The 26,673-nt window shown below is 35.2% G+C and overlaps 1 long non-coding RNA gene across 1 annotated transcript; it reads left to right on the forward strand.

Annotated features, from left to right (window-relative positions):
• The first annotated feature begins 12,118 nt into the window (after window positions 1–12,118).
• Window positions 12,119–26,140, forward strand: LOC141359251 (uncharacterized). Its single transcript, XR_012365672.1, has 3 exons — window positions 12,119–12,229; window positions 13,080–13,147; window positions 25,444–26,140. It is a non-coding gene; the product is annotated as an uncharacterized lncRNA (long non-coding RNA).
• The last annotated feature ends 533 nt before the right edge of the window (window positions 26,141–26,673 follow it).

Consider the following 26,673-nt stretch of genomic DNA (forward strand, 5'->3'; position numbering starts at 1 on the left):
AACTGGCAGAGCTGTAAAGCAAATAAGTCACAATGATAGAAGTCTAAGTGAACTGTAGTGCAAATAAACATATCTATGAAATCTACATGTTCAACTCTATTTCTTGAATGTATAAACATAAAAAAAAAAAAATGGTATATAATAAACATCTAGGTGTGACCCAAAACTGGCAGAGCGCTCCTTCTGTGCTCCTCTTTCTCTCTTCTGTGCTTCGCTTTCAATTTTTTCCCTTTAGCATCTTTTGATAAGAGGTACATCTCCAGAGGTTCGTCTCGGACTGTTTTCTTTTGTTTAGATTGGACCTTGTCACGGCTGGTGCTGGATGATCCTGAAGACGTGCTTGCTGGGGCCTCCTCACTTTTGCTCACATCATTTTTAGCAGAAATATTGCTGTGAACACTGTAAAGATAAATGTAGTTTTCATCAGAAACAATCTTTCACACTGACGGCCACGATATCCATGAGGTCAATATTTGATTACAAATGTAATTTAGAGTCATGGTATTTTATCTGGCTGAACAAATGCAGCAGATGTTACCTAAACACAGAACACAAATTAACCTCCTAAAACCCCACCTTTGGTTTTGCTTGCATTTTAGATTTCTCCAAGCTATTTGGGGTTAGGAAAAAGCAATGAATATAATAACCAAATATTTTTCTTTGAACATGAAGCAGTGTAATTGTCCACGTTTGTGTACAACAGGTTCCAGTTACACACAATGAAATACTATGGTGCAAACAACAAAACATGTGATATCACGGTGTACAGGGAACATGCCATGGTATGAAGTGTTCAATGTCAGTGCATTACATATCGTAATGTAATGCACCAATAATAATTTTTTATTACTTGCACAGTTAAAATGTAGATTTGCACTACTGGTCTGTTCAATACACTACTGGACTGTCTATTTCATACTCCCTGTTCATTTGCACTGCTGGACTACTTGAATTGCATCGTTTGCATCCCTGTGTACTGAATATTAGAATAACTATTCACAATAACTTAAGCCATTGCACTCTTAACTGACTAGTTACAATCCAAATTCATTCATGCACTACGTAATATATTAATTTCACTACTGTTCTGTTTAGTTTATTATGTACATATCCATTTGTAAATTTCTGTATATTATGTTCATAGTACCACCCATAGTAAGTGTTTACATCGTAGCCTATTACATAATCCTGCACCTATGCAATTATTATTGATATCCTGCACTTTTTATACTGCTTTTGCACTTCTGGTTAGACCTAAACTGCATTTCGTTGCCTTGTACTTGTGTAATGACAATAAAGCCTGTAATGACAATTAATCTAATCATATAGCCCACACAGCTATAATGTTCTTAATGTATATCACGTTACCTTCGAAATTCAGTCGATGATGTGAGGAACTCCGACACCTTCATAAACCTCCGCAGCCTCGATGCATCTTCTTTGTGTGTTTACCTGTTCCACGTACTCCGCAAGACCATTTTGTGCTTGAGCGCCACCAAGTCGTGTTTTACTGGAACTTTAGCAGCGCCAGACACGTGAACAAAAGCGCCAATCTCATTGGTCGGTCAACTTTTAACGCGCCGCGTCAAACCAAAAAAACGCGTCCGAGGCGTTTTTCTGAAAATGACGCTTTTGCGCGTCGCGCTTTTCGCGTGGGTGTGCGCACTCACATTGGCGCTCGTTCTTGAGTCACGAGGCGTTAAACGTCGACGATAAACGCGCACGAAAAACGTCCCGGTGTGTAAAGACCTTTACCCATGGTTGTCACTGACAAGCGATTAAAACGTCAAAGTATTATAAAAGCACCATAAACGTTTTTATGCACTATAATCAAAGTCATCTTACACTCAATAGCTTCATGTGAAGGAACAAACGCACATTTAAAAATATTCATGTTCACAGAAACACGGTAACTTACTTGCAAACTGAGTTAATCCACTGATGAGAAGCGGACGGATAAAAACGCGTCATTCAACACAGGCACAAACACAATAACACACACAATAACTGTAACGTTAGGCTTTATTAAAGATCTGATTTCATAAAGTCTCAGTAAGCTGTTGGATGGATGTGCTGAGGATTCACAGGTGAAGCGGACGGATGAAACGCGTCATTCAACACACGAACCCTCAATAACTGTAGGCTGTTTTAAAGATCTGATTTTATAAAGTCTCAGTAAGCTGTTAGATGGATGCAATTCAGTATGTGCTGAGCACACGATGCATCAAATCTCTTTGTGTTTTAATAGTTATGAACTTAGCTTTCCATTGTGGAGCGAGGATTCCCATGCGAGTGTGAGGACGCTTCTAGAGCATCAATGCTGCACAGTATTGCGCAGAATGCGCACTCAATATGATTTAGGCGCATCAATTCTGCACCCGAAATGTGCATAAAAGGTCCGGTTAAGTGCATAATTCCCAAAATAACCATCTGCACACTAAAGCTTTTTTACTGTGACTTTTTGCGTAATTAAGGAAAATATATTTAGCATACTTATTTGATCAAACGTGCCTATTTTATTTTCTCCTAAACACTGCCATGGTTAATAATTACTAATGTTCTTGTAACTTGTAAATCATTTTAAGTTATTGGTTTTTAATTTAAAAGTATAATTATATATAATATAATTATATTATGCTAGATTTAGACATTTATATAGTGTGTGTCTGTGTGTGTGTGTGTGTGTGTGTGTGTGTGTGTGTGTGTCTGTGTGCGTGTGTCTGTGTGCGTGTCTGTCTGTAATTTAAATTGCTCAAGAAAAATAAAGTAGGATCGGATCGGCAGGTATCGGAATCGGCCGATACTCAGAATTCGGGTATCGGAATCGGATCGGAGATGGAAAAAGTGGTATCGGTGCATCCCTAATTTGAACGTGTTCCTCCCGAACTTTGTTAATAAAACATCATTTATACCACGGGTCTGTTGAATGCTGTATTCTGATTGGCTGAGAAATGTTCAGTGGGTATGCATTAATTTCTGATAACCGCACACATAACTTGTCAAATGTCTTAAAAATAGGCACCAGAGCAATGTTTGTGGTAACCGTGGTATAAGAGGAATAATTGACTCCAGTCCATTGAATTATTTAAAAATAATGAACACCCGCGGTGTAACGCACCTTGGGTGTGTATTATTTTCTTATAATTCAATGGCCCGTCGTCAATTATTCCTTACGTATTACAGTACATATAAAGACATTTTCTGGATAGAGGCCGATTACTCTAGAAGAATAGACAGTTTCAGCAGCAACAACATAAACAAATGTCTTTGTTGAGAAAAAAGTCTCATAATATGACCCCATAAAAATTTAGAGGATTTAGAAACTACAATTTCTCAGTGATGGTCTAATGGGGTCTGTGAATTCTTCTTCTGTTTATCTCTGCTCGATCTGATCTCATTAACCAGAACAGCAACTGTAGCCACACCCACAACAGCTGAGATGACCAATCGGACCATAGCTTCAAGAACATTACAACAGCAAATGCAATCTGAATGGAAACAACAACAAAAAATGTAAAAGATGTATGTTTCAAGGCAATTTACCAGAGTTTATTGTGGAAGAAAACAATATATAATAAATAAAAGAGACACAGTATGGAGGCAGACCCTTTTCAAATGATTTCAACATTGAGACCATCTAAGTTTCTGTTTTGTAATTGTGACAAGCACAACATTTTAATTAACATTAATAAAATAAATTATTTACATTATTTGTCACATTACAACACGAAGCCCTAGTTTCACAGACAAAGCCAGTACTAAGCCTTAGTTAAATTAAGATGTTTAAGCATATTTTATAAACATTCCTTAGAAAAATACATTACTGGTGTGAATCTTGAGACAAATGAATGACACTGGTATAGTTTAAGATCTGTAAGATCAAGTTATTTTCAGTTGAGACACCTCAAACATGTGTTTTCTAAGACTAGTCTCAAGCCTTGTCTGTAAAACTGGGATAATGTAATTTATATTACTCTTGTGCTCATACAGTACTAATTTTTTAATTACTGGAATTAATTAATTCACTAAATAAAACTGTACCTGAACATGGCTGACAGAGATCAGTATTGAGATGTTGAGTTTGATTACTGATGGTATTGTTCAGTACACAGCTGTAAGAATCATCCAGACACTCCAGATGAAGAGAGATGCTGTTGTTGTTGAGATCAGACACACTGATGCTGGACAATAAACTGTTTCCTTTATACCAGGACAGACTCACATCTGTCACATTCATTACTGAACACAATAACACACATGATGATGTTTCTGATGATGAAGAGTTTTGTGTGGTGATGACAGGAACGGGCAGATGAGCCGAAAAACATTTAAGAACAGAAACAAAAATCAAAAGAGTTTATTTATATAGAGCCTTATGTAACCTCTCAATCCCTGCGCTCTGCCACTAAGCGACGGCTTGTGGTGTCATCTCAAAAAGGGAAAAAACCACTAGCGTGTACCTTCTCAGAAGCTGTTGTATGTACAACTGTGGTATGACCTGTTGGTCGTGATACGATCTGCTGACACTGTAGCTGTCTTTAAGACTCGGCTAAAAATCCATCTCTTCCGCCATTACCTCACTTCCTCATATAGGACTTACTATCTTTCTCTATTTTTTCTTTTTCTTTATCTCTTTCTCTTTATCTCTACATTTCTTTAAAAAAAACCTAACAACCCTTGGCTATATATACTGTGTTAGAGTTGACGAGACTATTTCTGATGCACTTATGTATTGCTGTTCTTGTGTTGCTATAATTGCTTCTATTGTTTACCTAATTTGTAAGTCACTTTGGACAAAAGTGTCTGCTAAATGACTAAATGTAAATGTAAATGCGAGTAATTACTGTATGATAGTTAATATCTCAACTAAAGCAATAAGATCTAAGAAGGGATTTAAGGATTAAAGTAAATATAAAACAAATAAGCGATGTTAAGCATGACACAGAGCAACTTCACAGACATTATTAATTTTATGGTTTTACGTATAGCTGACAATGATTCATTAAAGCACACAGCAAGAACAATGTAAAGATATTAATAAACATATTATTCAATAAAGCAGTGTAGATCATCAGAAGCAGAATGACTGACAAACAACAGACAGACGCAGTGATACAGTAATACTGATGTCATGAGATCACAAAAGTCATTTACAACAACCATCGTAATCACTTAAACTTATCAGTTTTATATATTAAATATATAATAGAAAAGACAAACATAAATCTTTACTCACTATAGACAGTAACATTGAATCTGGATGAGATCTCTCTAGCACTGATGATGGTTACTTCATAAAGTCCAGTGTGTTGAGTTGTGATGTTTGTGATGATGAGATCTCCAGTCTGATTATTTATCTGCAGTCTGTTTCTGAATCTCACATCAAGATCTTTATTAATTATTGAGAATTTACCTCTTTTGATTTTAGCTATGGTAATGCTTTGAGGTCCAAATCTCCACGTTATCAGATCATCTTTTTGTAGTTCAGTATCAGTGTGTAGAGTAACAGAATCTCCCTCCATCACTGACACTGACTTCACTTCATCACCAAACACAACTGAACACACAAACAGTTTCTCCGTCACATTAAAATTCATTAAAGTTTTTGAATAAAGTTAATTTGAACTTTTTAATCTTTAAGGAAAGCAAAGACCAACTCAGAAAGAGATTGCCATTTTTTTACATCTACATGACATTTGTTTATATGGCAGACACTTTTATCCAAAGCGATTTAATTGTGATTGAGTTTTTTTCAGTGTTTGTTTAAAAAGCAAATACAACAGTTGAGCTACAGGAACGTATAAATACAGAAAATGATTAAAAGCTTCAACAGTATGAAAAAAGAAGAAATCTTTAAATTCACACTCACATGTTACTTGTTTTATATTTGTCCATATTTTATAATAATAGTACATTATATTTACATTTATGCATTTATCCAAATGCTTTAATCTAAAGTGAATTACAATAGCGAGGAGAAACATTATTGTAAAGTCATCAAAACTATGAAATAACATAAATGTAACTACAGGAATTATTTAGTGACTGATAAACTCTTATAGTTTAATTATATTTGATTATTTCTGTCAATTCACTCTTTGACTTTGCAGAAATGTTCACTTATCATTTTATCACTCAGCTTCTGGAGGTCTCGCATTGATTTTTGTAAGATGATAAAACTTTTGAACAGTATATTTATTTATGTATTCAAACAAAGATTTATGACTTTCAATTTAAAGCTTCTTCTTTGAACTATAAAGAAAATGACCAGAGTATTATCTGATTATGTGAGATCACAGACATCCAAACTAGATTTCAAGATAATATCTCTAATAATAAAACTAAAATAACATAAATATAATATAAATAACTTATAAACACTTTGTAAAAACATCTGTAATAAAACATTAAAAACACATTTATAACTTACCAATCAGAGAAGTGAAGCAGAAAGAGAGAAAAACAAACATGAGAAACATTTTCTTCAACAGTTCAGATGTCTAAAATAAACACAACAACAATCTGACAGTGTTGTGATGTAAACTCAGGTACAGATAACGCTGTTAATATTGTGTATGATGTTAAACCAGTTTGCAGATTCCCACCAGATGAATTTAACCACAAGCTCTCTTAACCCCACCCTAAAAATTTTTTACTTACAGTATCCCTCCTCAAAACACAAGACAATATTATATATATAGTAAACATGCCAATTTAAATTGTTTCATAAAGGGGAAAATAAGGAGAAACGTCAACTTTTTCATTAAAATCTTTCAAATTCTTGATCAAATATGAGGCAGAAAATTTGATAAACATGAATTAGATTAAGTGAAAGGAAAGCTAAATCTGCATGCAGTGTAAGGACCTGAAGACTGAAATGAATAGAAATCCACCCCGCTGTTAATAAATGCATCAAAATGTTTTATTAAAGTCTTGCTTCAAAAATAAGTGCCTAATCATTGCTATAGTGTTGAGATGATTTAGTAAAACTAATTTATTTATTGTTTTGATATGATTACATATAAATACTGTAAAATCTCAAACCTTCCTTATGCTTTATTATTGTAGGGATGAGACCATGTTACAAATCACACAAAACATTTCAAATGAGAGCAAACCCATTGACATTCAAAAACAGGTCCTTATATTGAAAACCAGCCCTGCTTTAAACCTGGAAGTCAACACGCATGCTCAGACAGACCTCACAAACTGATGTTGTGTAAATCTCTATACAACTTTACTGGAGATCACAACACTGTCAGATTGTTGTTGTGTTGTTATTTCAGACATCTGAACTGTTGAAGAAAATGTTTCTCATGTTTGTTTTTCTCTCTTTCTGCTTCACTTCTCTGGTTGGTAAGTTATAAATGTGTTTTTAATGTTTTATTACAGATGTTTTTACAAAGGGTTTATAAGTTATTTATATTACATTTATGTTATTTTAGTTTTGTTATTAATTAGAGATATTATCTTGAAATCTAGTTTGAAAGTCTGTGATCTCACATAATCTAAATATTCATCAGATAATACTCTGCACTGTTAAAAATAAACCGTACATTTTACGGTAGAAAACCGGCAGCTGTGGTTGCCAGATCTTTACCGTCAAAAATACGGTAGCAATGTTATTGGTTTTACGGGATTGCACCCATTGTACTGTATATTTTACAAATTTTAAATGTTTTTTTACAGTTTATAACTGTCTATTTAACATGTTTATGTTGCTAAAACAGTTTATATCTGTCAAATTCAAGGGTTAACATTGTAATATTTATGGTTCATTACCATTTTTTACAGCTCAAAACTATTTATTGTAAAGGTTTATGTTGTACAAATGACGGTTCAGTACCATCTATTTTACAGCTCAGAACTGTCTAATTTAAATGCTACACTGTAAAAAAATCAGTAAAATAGATTACCAGTACTATTTCCATTATGTTTATAGACATTTCCTTTAATTCCTTTAAAATGCTGTAGATTTACAGTACATTCTCCGTAGTCTTACACACACTTTAATCCGCCTATGAAACGCAACAATGGTGACATTCAACAACAAAGCTTCATGCCGCAATGCATGCTGGGTACCAGGATTGTAGAAAACTCATTCATAACTCCCATCATGCATTGTGACATGACAAAATTGTGCAACTTTCTTACCATTTACTGTCACCATCGTTGAGATTTGTATCCAAAGTGTTGATGTCTCTCTGAAGCAAAAAAAAAGAAACTAAAGCATTACAGCAGTCTTGTTCAAAGCAGTGTCATTTTTTCAACTGAGAATCAATTTTTTGTGCATTATATCTTTATTGTTCTTTTATCATTTTATGTTCATAAAATATTTATAAAATTTTATGCATATAAAATTATATGCATGACATACAAGCAATCAATAGATCACATGATAGTTTTTCCTACACCCTCTAGCAATAAACAAGTGGTCTTAATAAAGCACTGTTGCAATTGCTAAAAGAGGAGAGTTAGGTCAATGCAGGTCACAAGGACAAATGCCTAACTAAAGGAAACACTAATCACAATAATGGTGACTTCAAATGAATCTTAAACAAACACAAACTGGAGATTTAATGGGATAAATTTGGTGGAAAATATCCATTTGACTTGTGATTACATCACGTCAGAAAGAAGATTTGTCTACTAAATCACGTGTGTGGATGCTGGAATAGTTGAGCACTTGTATCTTGTTTTGACAGCAGTTGTAAACTTAAAAGTTTAAAAGTAATTTTAGTGTGATAAAATTAGGAACTTGATGACAAATGCCTGCATGATGACCACTATAGTGCAGACTGATATTATTCTAATTTTTAAACTCTATCAACAAGGATTTAGTAAAATATAAACAGATGGTTCAGTATATTGGTAACAAATATATTCTCTAAAAGTTTTAATGTTACATCAATAACGCATAATGCCATATCTATTACGCTGATATTGCCCAATAATTTTTTTTTTCATTTTTATGGTAATACAGTATCTTGTTAATTTTACTGCAATAAACCATATTTTTATATGTTTTTTACTGTTAAATGTAAGGTCTTAGTCTGTAAAACTAATTAAAGTTTTTCACAGTGAATCCTACGGTTATCACATGTTTTGTGAAATACGGTTTTATACTGTATCATTTATACGGTATTTTAATGTTCAAATTACAGACATTTTTTACAGTGTGGTCATTTCTTAAGGCTTCATAGTTCAAAGTAGAAGCTTTAAATGGAAAGTTATACATTTTTTGTTGGAATACATAATAAAACTTTTGAACAGTAGTTTATATTTATCTTACAAAAAATCAATGCGAGACCTCCAGAAGCTGAGTGATAAAATGATAAGTGAACATTTCTGCAAAGTCAAAGAGTGAATTCACAGAAATAATCAAATTTAATTAAACTATAAGAGTTTATCAGTCACTAAATATTGTAAGTCACTTTAGATTAAAGCATTTGGATAAATGCATAAATGTAAATATAATGTACTGTTATTATAAAATATGGACAAATATAAAACAAGTAACATGTGAGAGTGAATTCAAAGATTTCTTCATACTGTTGAAGCTTTTAATCATTTTCTGTATTTAAATGTTCTTGTAGCTCAACTGTTGTATTCGCAATTGTGGGATTTTAATGTCATATGTTTTATTAATATTGTATTTAGAAGTGTTTTCAATAATCATTATAGTATGCTAAAGTAAAAGATTGTTTGTGTTTGTCTGTGAGAGTGGAAAGCTACCAGCTTGGGTGTGTGTGTAAAACTGCAAGAAGGATTAACTAGGAATTTATGTCTGGAAATTGTCAAAGATAAGAAAGAGACCAGAGTGGGAAAAGTAAACAGAAAACCACGTATTAACTAATACTTTAATATTCACATGATAAAATATGCAATATATTTCTTACTTAATCAGTATTAATCATTGAATAATTGATGTAATAAATATAAGATGTTGTCTTTGATAAATGTGTATTAACCAATGAAATGAAGGTTGCATACAGAGTGGCCTAGTGGGGGGATGGCGGCTCAACTTGGAAGAACAGAATCTCCTGCGCTTGTTCTTTGTGTGTGTGTTTTCTTCCCGAACAGATGTTTTTTTGAATAATGATTAAAGTGTTTTGCTTAGAAGTAGTATTGCAGTAAAAGATGTAATATGTGTTTATCTATCTAAAGAAGTTAATGTGTGCCTTATTCATATAACCAATTTTACGAATAGTGAAATGATGTCATGATATTGAAATGTGTTTTACATAATAATCACTTTCATCTTACAGCTTATGTTTTTATGAATAAATGAATGTTTCATTAATGATTTGTTTTTAAGAAAGCATTATAATATGCTATCTGAAGTCAATCATATGTGAAGTGGAGGAGTACTGGGGAGAAGGTGACGGGCTGCATGGCCCTCAGGGATGAGCGGAGAAAAGTTTGTTTTTTCTTTGTATGTGTGTGTCTATCTCCTGCAGACTAAAACTGGGTGTGGTAATGGAGTCAGATGTACGAGGGGAACGGCCTTTGTGGGTGGAGATTCTAAGAAGAAGATCGACGTCACATACTTTATAAATAACTGTTTTCTCCAAATGCGGGCTGTTAGTCGACTGCCTATTGTGGCCTTGAGACTGCCCAGCGCTGTAAAACTTTTTCATATCTGATCAATAAATAGTTTAATTTTAATACCGTGCCTTTCCTCTAATTATGAACATGCAGATGGACGCCTTAAAGTCCAACACTTTTTAAACAAACACTGAAAAAACTCAATCACAATTAAATCGCTTTGGATAAAAGTGTCTGCCATATAAACAAATGTCATGTAGATGTAAAAAAACATTTCTTTCAAAGCTCACGTTGGCAAATCTCTTTGATTTTCTTAAAGATAAGATACAATTTTGAAAAATTCAAATGAACTTCATTCAAAAACTTTGATGTGAATGTGTTTGTGTTCTTCAGGTGTGTTTGGTGATGAAGTGAAGTCAGTGATGGAGGGAGATTCTGTTACTCTACACACAAATATTACTGAAGCACAAAAAGATGATCTGATAACGTGGAGATTTGGACCTCAAAGCATTACCATAGCTAAAATCAAAAGAGGTAAAGTCTCAATAAATAATGAAGATCTTGATGAGAGATTCAGAAACAGACTGCAGATAAATGATCAGACTGGAGATCTCATCATCACAAACATCACAACTCAACACACTGGACTTTATCAAGTAAATATCAACAGCGCAAGAGAGATCTCACACAGATTTAGTGTTACTGTCTATGGTGAGTAAAGATCTACTATTTATAAATTATATATTTTAGCATTTGGCATTTTAACTATCATACTCCTAAGATTGTATCTTGCTTAATATTGATAATATATATGCTTTTACTTTTTTCGGTTCTCTGATGTTTTCAAGCTCGTCTGCTCGTTCCTGTCATCAGCAGAGATTGCACATCATCACAAAGATCATCAATCTTAAATTGTTCATTATTGTGTTCAGTGTTGAATGTGAGAGATGTGAGTCTGTCCTGGTACAAAGGAAACAGTTTATTGTCCATCATCAGTGTGTCTGATCTCAACATCAGCAGCATCTCTCTACCTCTGGAGGTTGAATATCAGGATACAAACACATACAGATGTGTACTCAACAATACCATCACAAACCAAACTCAACATCTTAACATCACTCAACTCTGTCAGATGTGTTCAGATACAACAGGTGTGATTAATTATTAGTGCTTATACCACAGGTCTGTTGACTGCTTTATTCTGATTGGCAGAAATGTTCCATTGGTGTTGATTATTTTTCTGTAAACCGCACACCTGACCTGTCAAAAGTCTTACAAATAGGCACCAGAGCGATGTTTGTGGGTAACCATGGTATAAGAGATTAATTGACTCTGGTCCTTTGAAATATTTGAAAATAATGCACACCCGCAGTGTAACTCCACTTCGCATCGTGCCGCATAAACACCTTGGATGTGCATTATTTTCGTATAATTCAACGGCACGTCATCAATTATTCCTTACTTATTCAATGAGCTGAGTTGAGGTCAAGCCAACTGGTTTAGTTAAAGTAATGATATTCACTAAACTAAGATCAGACTGAGTTACAGTAGTGTCTCTTATTATTCATTACAGATCTCACCTTGATTTTGATCTGTTGTGCTGTTGTTGGATTTCTGATGATTGTAGCTTCAGTACTGATATTCTGGATCTACAGAAAACACAAAAACACAGAACAACAAGGTAAATATCAACTGTTAGCAATAAAGCTGTACTGTAAAGTAATAACTATTATAACAAATAATGACAAAGTTGAGTTTATTAGTATTGTATCTTTTTGTATCTCCTGCAGCCTACAGAACTGTGTTCATACTTTAGGAACCATACATTATGAAATTTGGCACAGACATACAGTAGAAGACAGTCTCAAATGTTCCCATACTAGATTTAAAGTCTCTATCTCAGTCTCTCTCTAAACTTCTCAAACTTTGCAGTTATGTGTCTGAAACTTCCATATATACTATTTACACATATATCTATTGTCCGAGGAGCAAGAACTATTTTGCATATTCATAGGTATGGTCCGAGCTGTGCAATTGAGTAGGTAAAACTTATATATGCCAATATGATGCTCAAAGATGAATGTTCACTAATAAAATTCTTGACTACAAGGAAACTTTAACACAACGTGACCAGTTATGTCTGTAAAACTAATGATTCTTTTAAACCAGTTCATTGTAATAAAAGGTTCAAAGAATACAGTCAAGTTAATGCTTCATTATCAAACAACTTTGCTGTTTGTTATTACTACAAATGAACACGTTAGCTGGTATGTTGTATTTCATTAATTTAATGTTTTATAAAATAAAGCAATAATTATAGTCATTTTCTTTAATTATTAAACACAAAAAATATGTCTCTTGTAATTTGATGAGCCATGGCACACATGTGTGCATCAGGATAGTACCATCTCCACCTCATTTTGAGCCAGAAAAAAACCCTAATATTCTGCCTTGGTGCCCTTGGGTTTGACCCTGTAATTGCAGCTTAAGGCTTTAACTTTGAAATGTGTTTATGATTGTTTCTGATACAGTTCAAACCAATGGAGAGGAGATCACTTATGCAGATCCAACATTCTGTAAAAGAGCAGCACATAAACCGGTGAGTTTATATGATTACCTGAAATCAAATAGATTTATTAACACACATGCACGTACACCCACACACACAAACCAGGACCGTGAGGCAGTGGCAGGACTAGACCGTGGAACAGATGTGGGCCTCAGTCGTGGGGCAGTGGCGGGCCTGGACCGTGGAGCAGCAGAGGGCCTCGGCTGCTGCTCTCTGTCTCATCCCTAATTACCCCCCAAAAAATACTAAAGGGGGTGACGGCCATCTTGGCTGTGGGTGCAGGCATGGTGTCAGCCATTTTGGCTAAGGCAAAGAGTTCATTGAGCTTGGGGTCAGCCATCTTGGGCCGGGCAGAGAGTTTAGTCTCGTGCATGGCCATTTTGGCAAGGGCAGTGATGCTTGGGAGTTACCATTTTGGCTGACCTACAGGACACAGGAAACTCTGGAGTATGCATCTTGGCCTTTACAGGAAACTCAGAAACAGGCCTTATGGGCAGGGCAGCAGAACTAATCAGGACATGACACATCAAGGAAATAGGGAAACTAGACACAAGCAAGACAATGAACTTTCAAAATAAAAAGACCTGAAACATGAAACCAGGATTTCAAAATAAAAGACAAGAACAAGACAGGACAAAACCCTTGCAAAGCACCCAGACCTGACTCTGTCTCTCCATCTACCCTGTAGTACTGTGCTGATCGGCCTTCTTCAGTGTTTACAGGTATATTTAACACCACACTGGATTTTGCCATGTACCAGCCTGATTTAAGATCTCCACCATCTTTCCTGTCGCAAAAAAAAGAGAAGATAATCACAGGCCTAAATGATTAAGGCCTGACACTCTGACATCAGCGGTCATGATGTTATTTGATTGTCTATTGCTGTCCCACCTCAAATCTATTACTGATCCTTTCCTGAACCCAATTCCGTTTGCCTACAGAGCCAACAGGACTTACCAGGAACCTGTGTGTGGAATTTAGCTGTGCCTTTAATACAAACATCTTAATTTTGCTACAGGACAATCTTCCCAGCTGAATGTGCCTGACTCCATGTGCAGAAGGATTACAGATTTCTTGTCTGTCAGGAGGCAACACCTGAGATTGGGAAAACATGTATCTGTGACCAGAGGTGGGTAGTAACGAATTACATTTACTTCGTTACATTTACTTGAGTACATTTTTCGGGTAACTAGTACTTTTAGAGTAAATTTAAGGATGGGTACTTTTACTCTTACTTAAGTACATTTCTAGTGAAAAAACTGTACTTTTACTTCGCTACATTCGGCGGCGTTACTGCGCTACTGTCAAATGGTAATAATTAATGAATATATATATTTTTAAAGTTTATAGGGCGTGTTCGAAAGTTGCGCGAAACAGGCTGCGTCACCCTTTAGCGCGCGACCGCGCGGTCACCCTTTTAGCGCGCGCGACCGCGCGGCCGCGTAGATGATAGGAGAAGCAGATGAGGGCGCGTGTGCGTTGTGCGAGTTATCGGAGGCAGACCATGCGTGGCTTCAAGTTCGGTCTATGTTTTCAATCCAAGAGGTCAAAAAGAATAGTTTCATAATGTGATGCATGCTTTGTTCACTAAACGAGCTGACATCTCAGCGTACAGGAATTCAAGTTCCAGCCTGAAGTAAGTGTCACAGTATGTCTATTTGAACACTATTAATGGTCATTTCACACACTGTCCGAGTTTTTTTGCCATATGCACTCTTGTGCAAGCGATTACAATACAAATCCTAATGTAAGTTAACCATACAAACAGCACGTTCACATCTGCACATTTCCATATCATTTCCCCACAACTAATCAAACTTAACAGCATAATGTAATGACTGCATTTATACACAAATCCGGACACCTCACTAATGTGTAGAAAATACATTCAAATAAAAACGGGATTGTATTTTATTTAAATCCTTCCTAAAGAATGAATGAATAAAAATAAAAGAATAAAGATTGATTTGAAAGAAACATGTATTATATATTATAATAAATGTAGAAATGATTTGCAAAAACAGATAAGTTCCATATGAAAATCTAAAATGATCATTTTTATTAAGCTCCTGTTTATGTTCAGTAATTGCACTTTAATGGCAATGAAAATAACCTATATATCATATAAAAAGATGATAACAAACAGACACACACGTTCTTATTTGTTTACTGTTTGCATGTTTACAGTTTTTTCGATTGCTAAACGACAGTGGGCACAACTGAAGTCACATGTGCAAAACTCCAACCACAGTCCGCACAGCAGCAGTTCACGTGGACCAAACTCTAGTTCGTTTTTCATTGCTTGAACACAGTTTTCAAAACTCTACACACTTATCCCATGACTTTAACCACAACCTGCACAACACTGTGAATTTACAGCACTTTGTTCAATTGCTAACACACTGCTGTCAAAACTGTGAACCACACATTCAAAACAGAATTGATTTCAGTCTTGTGCCTTTCAAACACTGCTGACTGCAATTTCATATAAATATAAATTCCAATTTCATATATATATTTCATATATATAAAATATTACCTTTCATATAAATATGATATATATATATATATATATATATATATATATATATATATATATATATATATATATATATATATATATATATATATATATATATATATATATATATATATATATATGTAGAGCTCAGAAAAACTAATTTTGGAAATGGAACAAGGAAGACGGGTTTGTGGAGGGAGAAGGGTGGCATGTAGTGGCCTGATGCTAGAGAGAGGCACGATTAGCTACTCAATTATAAAAAAAAATTCATATATGAATTACAGTATGTACTTTTAGTTTCTACCTTTTTTTCCTCATTACTGTAATTCCATAAATTACTCCAGACTGAGACTATTGAAGCCAACTGCAAATTTTCATTTACCTTAAAGAATTGTTCTGTTCTAAAAATTTCAATAAATCATGTGATAAATCAATCAATAAATAAATAATTATTTGAAGAAAACATTACTTTGTATGAAGTCACTGAAATTGTTCAATCTGTAAAGATAAAAAGTTAGTATTTTGTGTATTGGTGTTTGATGTTAGTGTTTTTCCTCTCAGTGTGTTGTGAGTGACAGTGTGTGTTATCTCATTGAGGGTTGTGTTTAGTGTTTGGCTGCACTGAGCTGTTTTGAGTCATGTGTTTAGAGTTGTGTTTCTTGAAGTGAGTTTTGCAGGTGATATGTACAGTTTAGCTCACGTGACTTTTGGTATTGCAGACTGTAGTTAGAGTTCTGCACATGTAGCTCCAGCCGCCCACTGTCGTTTAGCAATCGAAAAAAACTGTAAAGGCAGATGCTGATAAGTTTGTGTTGTGAACATGAAATAAAATATAGAGTTAACCGTCAGAAAACATCTGTGTGTGTGTGTGTTTGAGATTTTTTTCTCAAATGACACGTTATGTGATGTTAATGTACGCATTGCAGGACTGAGATAGGCTGCTTTACTTGTATATAAGCAGAACAATGAGACTCTTAAGGAGAGATTTGTGAAAACCCTCCAAGTAGTCTGAAATTCAGTGCTTTTGCGCTACTTCTCTATCAGATCAGAAGTAACGAGTAACTAACTACTTGAGTAGTTTTTCATCTAATACTTTTTTACTCTTACTCAAGTAAATAATTAGATTGATACTTTTACTTTTACTTGAGTACATTTTTGTATAAGTACTTGTACTTTTACTTGAGTACAGATTTTGGGTACTCTACCCACCTCTGTCTGTGACCAGGTCCATCAATACTGGCTCTCCCCGAATTAGTGTTCTTTTTACACTCATCTTTCTGTACACCAACAGCTGCACCTACTCACCAATCTGTCAAATTAGTTAAAGGTATGGCGGAGGATTTTCTGTTTCCGGGTGGATCATCAAGACTATTGGTCCTCCTAGCTGTCAATCAGGAGTGTTGTGCAATTGCATTTTTTTAAAAGTGGAGAAAGGCGGTTCTTTTCTAAAATTTGAGAAAATCCTCCGCTATACCTTTAAGTTTGCAGATAACCATCCCCCACCTGGTACAGTCAGAACAACCTGATGCTCAGCATTGCCTAAACATCCAGTTGACCCTGTGGACCTTTTCCGCTTCCTGGGTACCATCATTACCCAGGTCTCATATTAAAAAAGCATACCAGAAGATTTTTTCCTGCAGCAGCTGAAGATGTTCCAACTCCCAAGGATGATGATGGTGCACTTCTACACCTCCATCATTAAGTCTATACTCACCTCCTCCATCATCATATGGTACGCTGCATAGTACAAAAGTAGACAGCAACGTATGCTTAATAGGTTCTTCCTAACTGCAACTGATCATGAAACGTCATGATCACTTACCCGAATTCATGGACATTATGCTTAGTTTACACAAACAGAAATAATACACTGCAAAGAAAGTATACAAACAAAATTCACCTTACTACCTTAACTGTGTGCTTTTGCACTGAGCCCACTTTACACTAACTGCATTAATGTACAGTAAACGTCTCTTCTCTTCGCATACCTGTAAACTTTTTGTAAAATTGCTGAACATTTTCTTATTTACTACATTTTACTTGTTACTGTCATTGACAAGTACATCAAGACAAATTCCTTGTACATACAAATCTAAAATACTTGGGAATAAAGGTGATTCGGATTCTGAACTGAGGCCTCCAAGCAGTGGGGATGCGGAAGGGCCGCAGTGCAGGGGTCCTTGCATGGTAGGGCCACCAAATAATCTTATTTGAATGAAAAAATTGACTTTTGTTTTATATAATTATTAGGGCTGTCAATAGATTAAAATATTTAATCGCGATTAATCGCATGATTTCATGAGTTAACTCGCAATTAATCGCAAATTAATCGCACCTTTTTATCTGTTCTAAATTTACCTAAATGTAACACTTTTGAAGTTTTTAATGCTCTAATATATATATATATATATATATGCTATATGCAAATATGCTATTTGTCTACAACAGCCTGTTTACATTTTCAACAGAACCATCAGCCATAGTTTTATAAATGTTTTTGCCTTTAGAAGACTTTGTTCTTTCTCCATTTTTGTTTGCTGCTGCATCATTTGTGACCTGTGCTGGCAAATTGAGTTGAGATGAGCACATTTTCAAAAATGTTTCATTTATATTTTAACATTCTCTATTAAAAAACTTCAAAACAATTGGAACAATTGTTGGAATCTGACAAAGCATGACAGAACTATACCTGTTACCGCAGAGCAAAAACAATATCAATATTAAAGCTGCAAGCAGCGATGGAAGGGCCCTCGCACGCATGTGCACCGCTACCCTATGCTATTAGTAAAGCAGTTAACCAGGGGGATCTTAATTATAGTGGGCAAATATAGGTGGATATTCAAAGGGAAACTGATGTGCCACACCGCCTGTGTGCAGCAGGTGGCGCTGTGACTGTAACTGATTGTTGTTATATTAATGTGTTCAGGCCGGGACCCTTATCAAAAGTGTGAAGTATAGGGCAGATCGGATAATGTATGCCTGAATTGCAACCGATTCCTGTTTCATGGCGAAACATCACTCTTTGCCAGGCCGTCACGGACACGCCCTTTAACGAAAAGTCAAGATCTTCGTAATTTTTCAACGCAAAGGGCTTAAGATCAGTCTCACCTGATATGATAATGATTTGATTAAATCTCTGAGAACAGTAAATCACAGTGTAAAACAAGGCATTTCCTGCTACCTTTAGGTGGCGCTAGGACTGAAGCTGAATATTGGCATTGAAATGTGTTCAGGCCAAGACCCTTATCAAACATGTGAAGCGTGGGGCAGATTGGACATTGTATGCCTTAGTTATAAAAACGTCCTGTTTCATGGCAAAAACGCTGATATTTGGCAGGTCGCCACAGACACACCCTCCAACGAAAAGTCAAAAGCTCCGCAATTTAACATCGCAAAGGCCTTTAGATGAGATTGACCAAATATGATGACGATCTATTAAAATCTCTAGGAGGAGTTCGTTAAAGTACGAAGCCTAGAAATGACAAAATTTGCACATAAATTACAGCAAAAATTCAAAATGGACGACTTCCTGTGGGGTTTAGAGCTTCGCTCCAAGAGACTTTTTGGTAGGTCTTGGGGTGATAGATGACCCTACCAAATTTCGTATCTGTAGGTTTTTCGTAGTGGGGGGGCTGTTCTCTTGAAATTTTGCAGGTGGCGCTATTGAGCCATTTCTACACGCCCACTTCTGGCGCCTATGCCACGTGTAAATTTTTGCCACTTCTGACGTGTGTGCAACGTTTTATGACTTTTTGAGCTTGTTTAGCCTGTCAAAAATGCGATTCATTTAACGATACTTTGCGAGGCTGCCACGGACACGCCCTTTAATGAAAAGTCAAGGCCGTTGCTCTTTATCATCACACAAGGTCTTGAGATTACACTGGTGAAATATGATGTTGATATGTTTAAATCTCTAAGAGCAGTAAGACACAGCATAAAACATGGTATTTCCTGCTGCCTCTAGGTGGCGCTATGAGTGTTACTGAATTATGCCATGTTGATGTGTTCAGGCCTGGACCCTTATCAAACGTGTGAAGTCAGGGGCAGATCGGACAACGTATGCCTGAATTACATCAGCTTCCTGTTTCATGGCGAAACATCAAACTTTCCCAGGCCGCCAAGGACACGCCCTCCAACGAAAAGTCAAAAGCTCCGCAATTTAGCATCGCAAAGGCCTTTAGATGATACTGACCAAATATGATGATGATCAGAGTAAATCTCTAGGAGGAGTTCGTTAAAGTACGACGCTTGGAAATATCCAAAAATGACAGAGAAAATTCAAAATGGCCGACTTCCTGTGGGGTTTAGAGGTTCGCTCCAAGAGACTTTTTTGTAGGTCTTGGAGTGATAGATGATCCTACCAAATTTCGTATCTGTACGTTTTTCGTAGTGGGGGGGCTGTTCTCTTGAAATTTTGCAGGTGGCGCTATCGAGCCATTTTTACACGCCCACTTCTGACGCCTATACTACATGTAAATTTTCGCCACTTCTGACGCGTGTGCAAATTTTCATGAGTTTTCGGGTATGTTTAGGCCCTCAAAAATGCGATCCATTTCGGAGAAGAAGAAGAAGAAGAAGAAGAAGAAGAAGAAGAAAAATAATAATAATAATAAACGGAGCAAAAACAATAGGGTCCTCACACCCTGGTGTGCTCGGGCCCTAATAAGTTACATATATGTTTTTCTTTTATTGTTTAATTTTGACATTGAGACAGACCACTTTAAGATACTGTAGGATAATGCAAGGATTTAATATAATGACACCAGGGGCGGAGCGGGGGGGGGGGTGGCTTTTGGGGCTTGAGCCCCGAATGTTTTGTCAAAAGCCCCGAATCTTTTCAGATCTGTAAAATGAATTCATCCAGGACGCTAGGTGGCGGCACTCAGCTTTAACTCTCCGGTCCCCCCACTCAACTGAAAATGAATAAGAGATGCGTGTTCAAGGCACAATAATATGCTGAATCTCCCCACAGTAAACGCATTTTCAAAGTGTCTTTATTATTACAGTGCCTTCGTTATTACTGTAAGTGTATATTTATAGTTATGTGATGTAAATACTGTTAAATAGCGTCAACTGATATATTATCTGCATGGCTAACGTCTAACTTACTGTGGTGCTCTGGTCTAGTCTACCTCATTGGTCATTGGTAACGTTGTATTTAAAGTACATTTAATAACAGTGAATTAAAACTTTGAAAAAACTTGCTCATTGTTGCATATATACTTTTTTTATAGATCGATATACGATTTATATTTTTAAAGACGTCAGAAGTAAGAAGGTGAGAAAGTATATAGTTAGTTAGGTATGTTTTGTCCATATGCATTTGAAATTCGCAATGATTTTACCTCAGAAATACATTGATAGACAGTTATAAAATGTGAATCCCCAATCTCTTACATTAAAATATCCTTATGTGTGATAACTGTCAGTGCAAATAGGAAGAGAGGAGGGTGGAGAGAGATCACAGACAGACAGATAGACAGAAAGAGAGAGAAACGCTTCCATAAGCAGGTGAGAAATTGTTCTGTCAATGAAGTCAAAAATTGTTATTCTTATGTAGCTTTATAATTACTGGATTAGCCTTCAGCAAACATGTTTGCCTATTTTTGGATAAGAGAAGTTAAAGTATCATTGTCAAAATTTGTTATGTTGCCGTTTCAAAATGACAATACCAGTGTTGGGTAAGTTACTCAAAAAAGTAATTAATTACTAGTTACTAATTACATCTTCAATCATGTAATTAAATTACTTTACAAATTACTCCAAAAAGTATTTAATTATTACTAATTACTTTCTAAATCCTATTTAGTACATGATACTAGGAGAGGCTTGAAATGGCTCGAAGAAACAATATATAAAAGTACATCAATTATTCTGGTCCCACTTTAGGGTTCATTTCTCTCTATTAATTAACTATTAACTACTTTTGCCTCAATATACTCCAACTACTGCTTATTAATACTAAAGTAGGTGTTTATTTTAAGTATTTGTAAAAATGGGGAGGGTTAAGGGTGTAGAATAAGGTTTTGCAGAATCAGGCATTAATATGTGCTATTTTAGTAGGCCTACTAAAAAACAGTCAACATCTCAGTAATATTAATGCTAATAATCAACCAGTTAATAGTGAGAATTGTAAATTAAAACCATGTTAAATCCACTATTTATTATAGTATACATAATTGTTCTACAGTCCATAGACAGTATTTAGTTACATCAGAAGTAACTGTAATTCGATTACAAGAAAAATAAGAGTAATCCCTTACATTACTTTTTCAAGTAATTAAATTACAGTAACAAATTACTTAGTAACTAGTTACACCCAACACTGGACAATACAGAGAACACCTAGATTAAAAAATAGTTTATAAAGCTGCCGTAAATGGAGAAAAAATATCAACAGGGGACCAAGCTTTGAAACCCCTAGATTTGGGCTAAGCCCCCAATGTCTACAATGTCTGGCTCCGCCCCTGAATGACACAATAGATACTTTTCCTTAACAATTAACCAAACATTTACTTCAGATATAACAGATTATAGGTCATACCTGCGTGAATTCCTGTCAAAACAGATATTTTTAAACCTGTAATTTTGTGTTAGATGTCTATATATATCAGGGTCACGCACTCGCGCGTTTGTGTGCATGCGCTTCAGACGTCTGCGTCAGACATCGCTTTTAAGCCTTCTCAATAACTCTTTTAACATCAATCAGATCCCGAACTTTATCTCTCTTAATAATAATTTTAACATCAAGAAAGTCCTGCAGTCTATTTTCTATAATTTCTGAATGCTTTAAAAACGAAACTAAAAAGTGAAAGAAGACGCATCTTTGCTTTATATGGATTTGGGACGGTACACCTCACAAAAAACGTGCAGTTTAAATGTTTAATGACCATTTACAGCATTGGATTCGCTAGACGAGAGCATAATGTTCTTATTTTTATGAAAGCTCCAACTCATCTAGACAGCGCGGGTCATTTGCTGCATCTCAATTCATCCAGCTGTGGGTCAAACAGAAATTGCGTGTTGCGCTAATCGCGCGTTAATAAAATTAGTGCCGTTAAAATGAATTTGCGTTAACGCGTTATTAACACGTTAATTTTGACAGCCCTAATAATTATTTATATAGTAATTATTATCTATGGGTGTTTACCGATCATAGAACCGTTCCCGTTACAGATGTGGCTACTGCTCTGAGAGTTTTTTTTACAATCCCTGTCACTGCCATTTTCTAAATTGAAACTAACCGCTTTAGCCATAAAGTCACATGTAACTTGAGAAAGTGGTGATCCCAGCTAGAAATTAAAAGTTTTAAGAACGTTCTCTGAAAGTTCCCAATGTTCCCAAAAACATTCTGCCAACGTTAAAAGTGACTAGTTTTTTTTAAGTTCTAAGAACGTTTCTGTTGTCTGAACGTTAGAGTAATGTTTCATTTTACCATTTTTAAACGTTATGACAATGTCATGTTTTAATGTTCACACAATGTTTAAAACAACAGCTGTTTATTAAATTGATTTGTTTGATTGTTATGTAAATGATAGAGAAACATTGCATCCCATCATTTTACAAAACATTATTTCTGTATGCAGCAAATACATTGCTGTAGAAAACACAATTCACTTATTAGGTTTAGATGTTGATGTTTTGTTTCATTTTAAGTCACCCTTATTGTGATTAGTGTTTGTTTTAGTTGGACTCTTGACACTTGACTTTTTGCTTGCTAATTTTTTCCTGGTTGTGTTAACTTTGTGTTAATGCACCACATTTGTTATGAACATGCAAAGTTAATAGTGTAATTCTGTTGTTGTAGGTACATAATGGTAAAGATCATCACCTAATTAATTTACCAATCAAAAGTTCATTTTCTGGCAACAATGTATATTAGATCCAACTCTTTCACAGCATTTTGTCATTAAGGAGTTTTAGAAACTTTGGACAAAATATCTGCTGTATAGTTGGGATGCACAAACATCAAGAATCAGACTATGAATCTCAACCATGGTGACAATTAAAATTGTTAAAAAAATCCTTATTTATCCATGCTGCAGTGCATGCTGGGAGTCCTGAATGAGGTTTGTAATTTGTTAATACCCAGCATGCATTGCAGCATGAAGTTTATCATTTCATTGTCACCATGATTGAGATTCATAGTCTGATTCTTGATGTTTGTGCATCCCAATTATACAGCAGATATTTTTTGTCCAAAGTTTCTAAAACTCCTTAATGACAAACTGCTGTGAAAGAGCTGGATCTCTTTTGCATTATTGACAGAAAATAAACTTTTGATTAGTAAACGAATTAGGTGATGATCTTTACCATTATGAACCAAGCACCACAGAATTACACTATTAACTTTTCATAACAAATGTGGTGCATTAACACAAAGTTAACACAACCAGGAAAAAACTAGCAAGCCAAAAGTCAAGTGTCAAGAGTCCAACTAAAACAAACACTAATCACAATAAGGGTTACTTTAAATTAAACAAAACATCAACATCTAAACCTAGTAAGTGAGTTGAGTTTTCTGCAGCAATGTATTTACTGAACATTCAGAAATAATGTTTTATAAAATAATAAAATGCAATGTTTCTCTATCATTTATATAACATTTAAACAAGTCAATATAATAAACAGTTGTTGTTTTGAACATTGTTTGAACATTAAAACATGAAATTGTCATCATAATGTTTAAAATGGTAAAATGTAACATTCCTCTAGCTTTCAGACAACACAGAAACGTTCTTAGAACTAAAAAAAAACTAGTCACTTTTAACGTTGGCAGAATGTTTTTGGGAACTTTCAGAGAATGTTCTTAGAACTTTTAATTTCTAGCTGGGATGTCACCAGCTGCTGTTAGAGAACTGAGTTGTTCACGGGTTATAGCTGCTCAATCGCACTTTATAAGCACATGATGTGCTTACTCATTTCATAGACACTCAAAACAACTCTTAAGTATGACGATTACAGTGCAACTGATCACCAATTGATTTTGAGCTGCCCGCAAGCAAGCAGTGTGGTCTGCTGTCCTCACATGCGGTAGGCCTAGCCTGTAAACTTAAGCCAGGAGGTATGGGACCCTGCCTTTATTCTTGCTGGGGGCCTATGCATTTTGGGCTATGCCACAGCCTCCAAAATAATTTATCGTGCAGCCCTACTGAATTGCATCCAATTCTTCTTTAAAGCGCCCCCGCTGTTTCAGCTCCAGTCTACCTCACTATCAGTTTGAAAAATGCTACTTAAATGGTGGACACAGCACATCTGAGTTCCTCCACCAACAGCAAAACCTCCCAAATTGAAATTGCAAAGCAAAACAGAATATTGCAGATTATAAATATGATCATTGATTTCTTTTTCGAGCTCCTTTGCTTTGGTGACAAACTGCTCTAAAGCCACCTTTCCGCTGTACACGTCATTTGGACATGACTGTCGGAGTTCGTCCCCTAGTGGCAGTCGCAATTAAGTTTTAGTTTAACAGTAAATCTGTACCAACATGGGAGAGAAGCTTATTCCAGCACAAGAGACTTCATTCTTATACTCACCATAGTGGAATAAATAAATGAATGAAACAATAAACATCTATGCATACATGACAAAGACTGAAAATATTTTTGGAAGAGAACATATGGAGACAAGAATAAAATAATAACATATACATATTAAATTAATTATGTATTAATTCAAGTTCCAATTTTTACACATCCGCAGATGGTCGGCACCTAACACAGACCCTCTTTTGTCTTTAGTTGTTTTTAAGGCATACAGAACATTGATTGTGTGTGTTTTTATGTTGTGTGTTTATTGTGTACAGGGATCTGCAGTAGAGGATGATGTGGTGTATGCAGGAGTCATGAAACGATAAACACGGTCATTCTCAGATCAACGTTCAGCCGTTTTTCTCATCTTCTGTTTTATCTTCAGATTCTGACTGTTTGTGAGTTTACAGTTTTTCCTGAACAGGGTTTGTGCATAAAATTACATGAAACGCTTATTACATTTGAGATGTCTGTCTTCTCTCTTGCTCCAAATCAATCACTTCCTTCATCTAATTTACAAGCATAAAACTCATGTTACAAGCTAAAATCCAACTACAGGATAACAATTCACCTAATATTAAATAATGTTAATAGACAGTTGTTTATTAAAAGGACTAAAGCGTCAAACTCTCATAAAGACAAAGATCAGTAAGATCAGAAAGTATTTCTGGTATTTTATTTTTGTCACTAAATGCTTGTGACAGTTTAACAGTTTCATTTCTGGGTTAAAGCAAATGCTGATGTGGAAAGAAATGTGGTTTTGTTCTGTTGGTGGACCTGAGATGTATTTGACTGGTTGTGGTTAATGTCTATATGTATCTGTATGTGAGAGGTGTGATCAGTGTGCGTAGGTTTGTGTGATGTGTGAATATCGTGTGGTTCTTCATTTCATGTCTTGATCTTTCACTTTACACAAAAAAGCTTTACACCAAAATAAAGTACTTACCTCATTAATACTAATGTTTGAAAAATAAAAGAATCAAACAGTGATATTACAATATGATATTATTATATGAATATCAAATATAAAAACTCATATGCAAAGACATGGATTATGTTATTTATCAGTGATTTATCGGGGGCCACACCACTACTGCTGGGGGGCCGTGGCCTGAGCTAAATCAAATTATGATATTCATATTGCATTTCAGTTCGCTATCAAGAGTTCTGCCCAAAAAGGAGTACAAAAAAATAATCAAAACAATGGGTAAAGAGAGATGCACACGGAGAGACATGAGAGAACATACTGTTTTACTAAAAATTCCTGTTAAAATTCAAGTTGATATTATGTTGAATTATCACGATTATGTTCTGCCAATATTAAAAACACCTAAATAACTGCTCTCAGATTTGCTTTGCTTCAGTGGTTTAGCAGCATGTCAAAATTATTAAAGGTGGCCGATTAATTATACTGGCCAATGGAGGCAAGACTACTGTAAGTATTCACAGAAACCAAATATAAATTCAGTTTAAATGTGAAAGAGTGCAATGTTTGTTTGTTTAAT

The sequence above is a fragment of the Misgurnus anguillicaudatus genome, chromosome 23, assembly GCF_027580225.2.
Source record: "Misgurnus anguillicaudatus chromosome 23, ASM2758022v2, whole genome shotgun sequence".
In the NCBI taxonomy this organism is placed as follows: domain Eukaryota; kingdom Metazoa; phylum Chordata; class Actinopteri; order Cypriniformes; family Cobitidae; genus Misgurnus; species Misgurnus anguillicaudatus.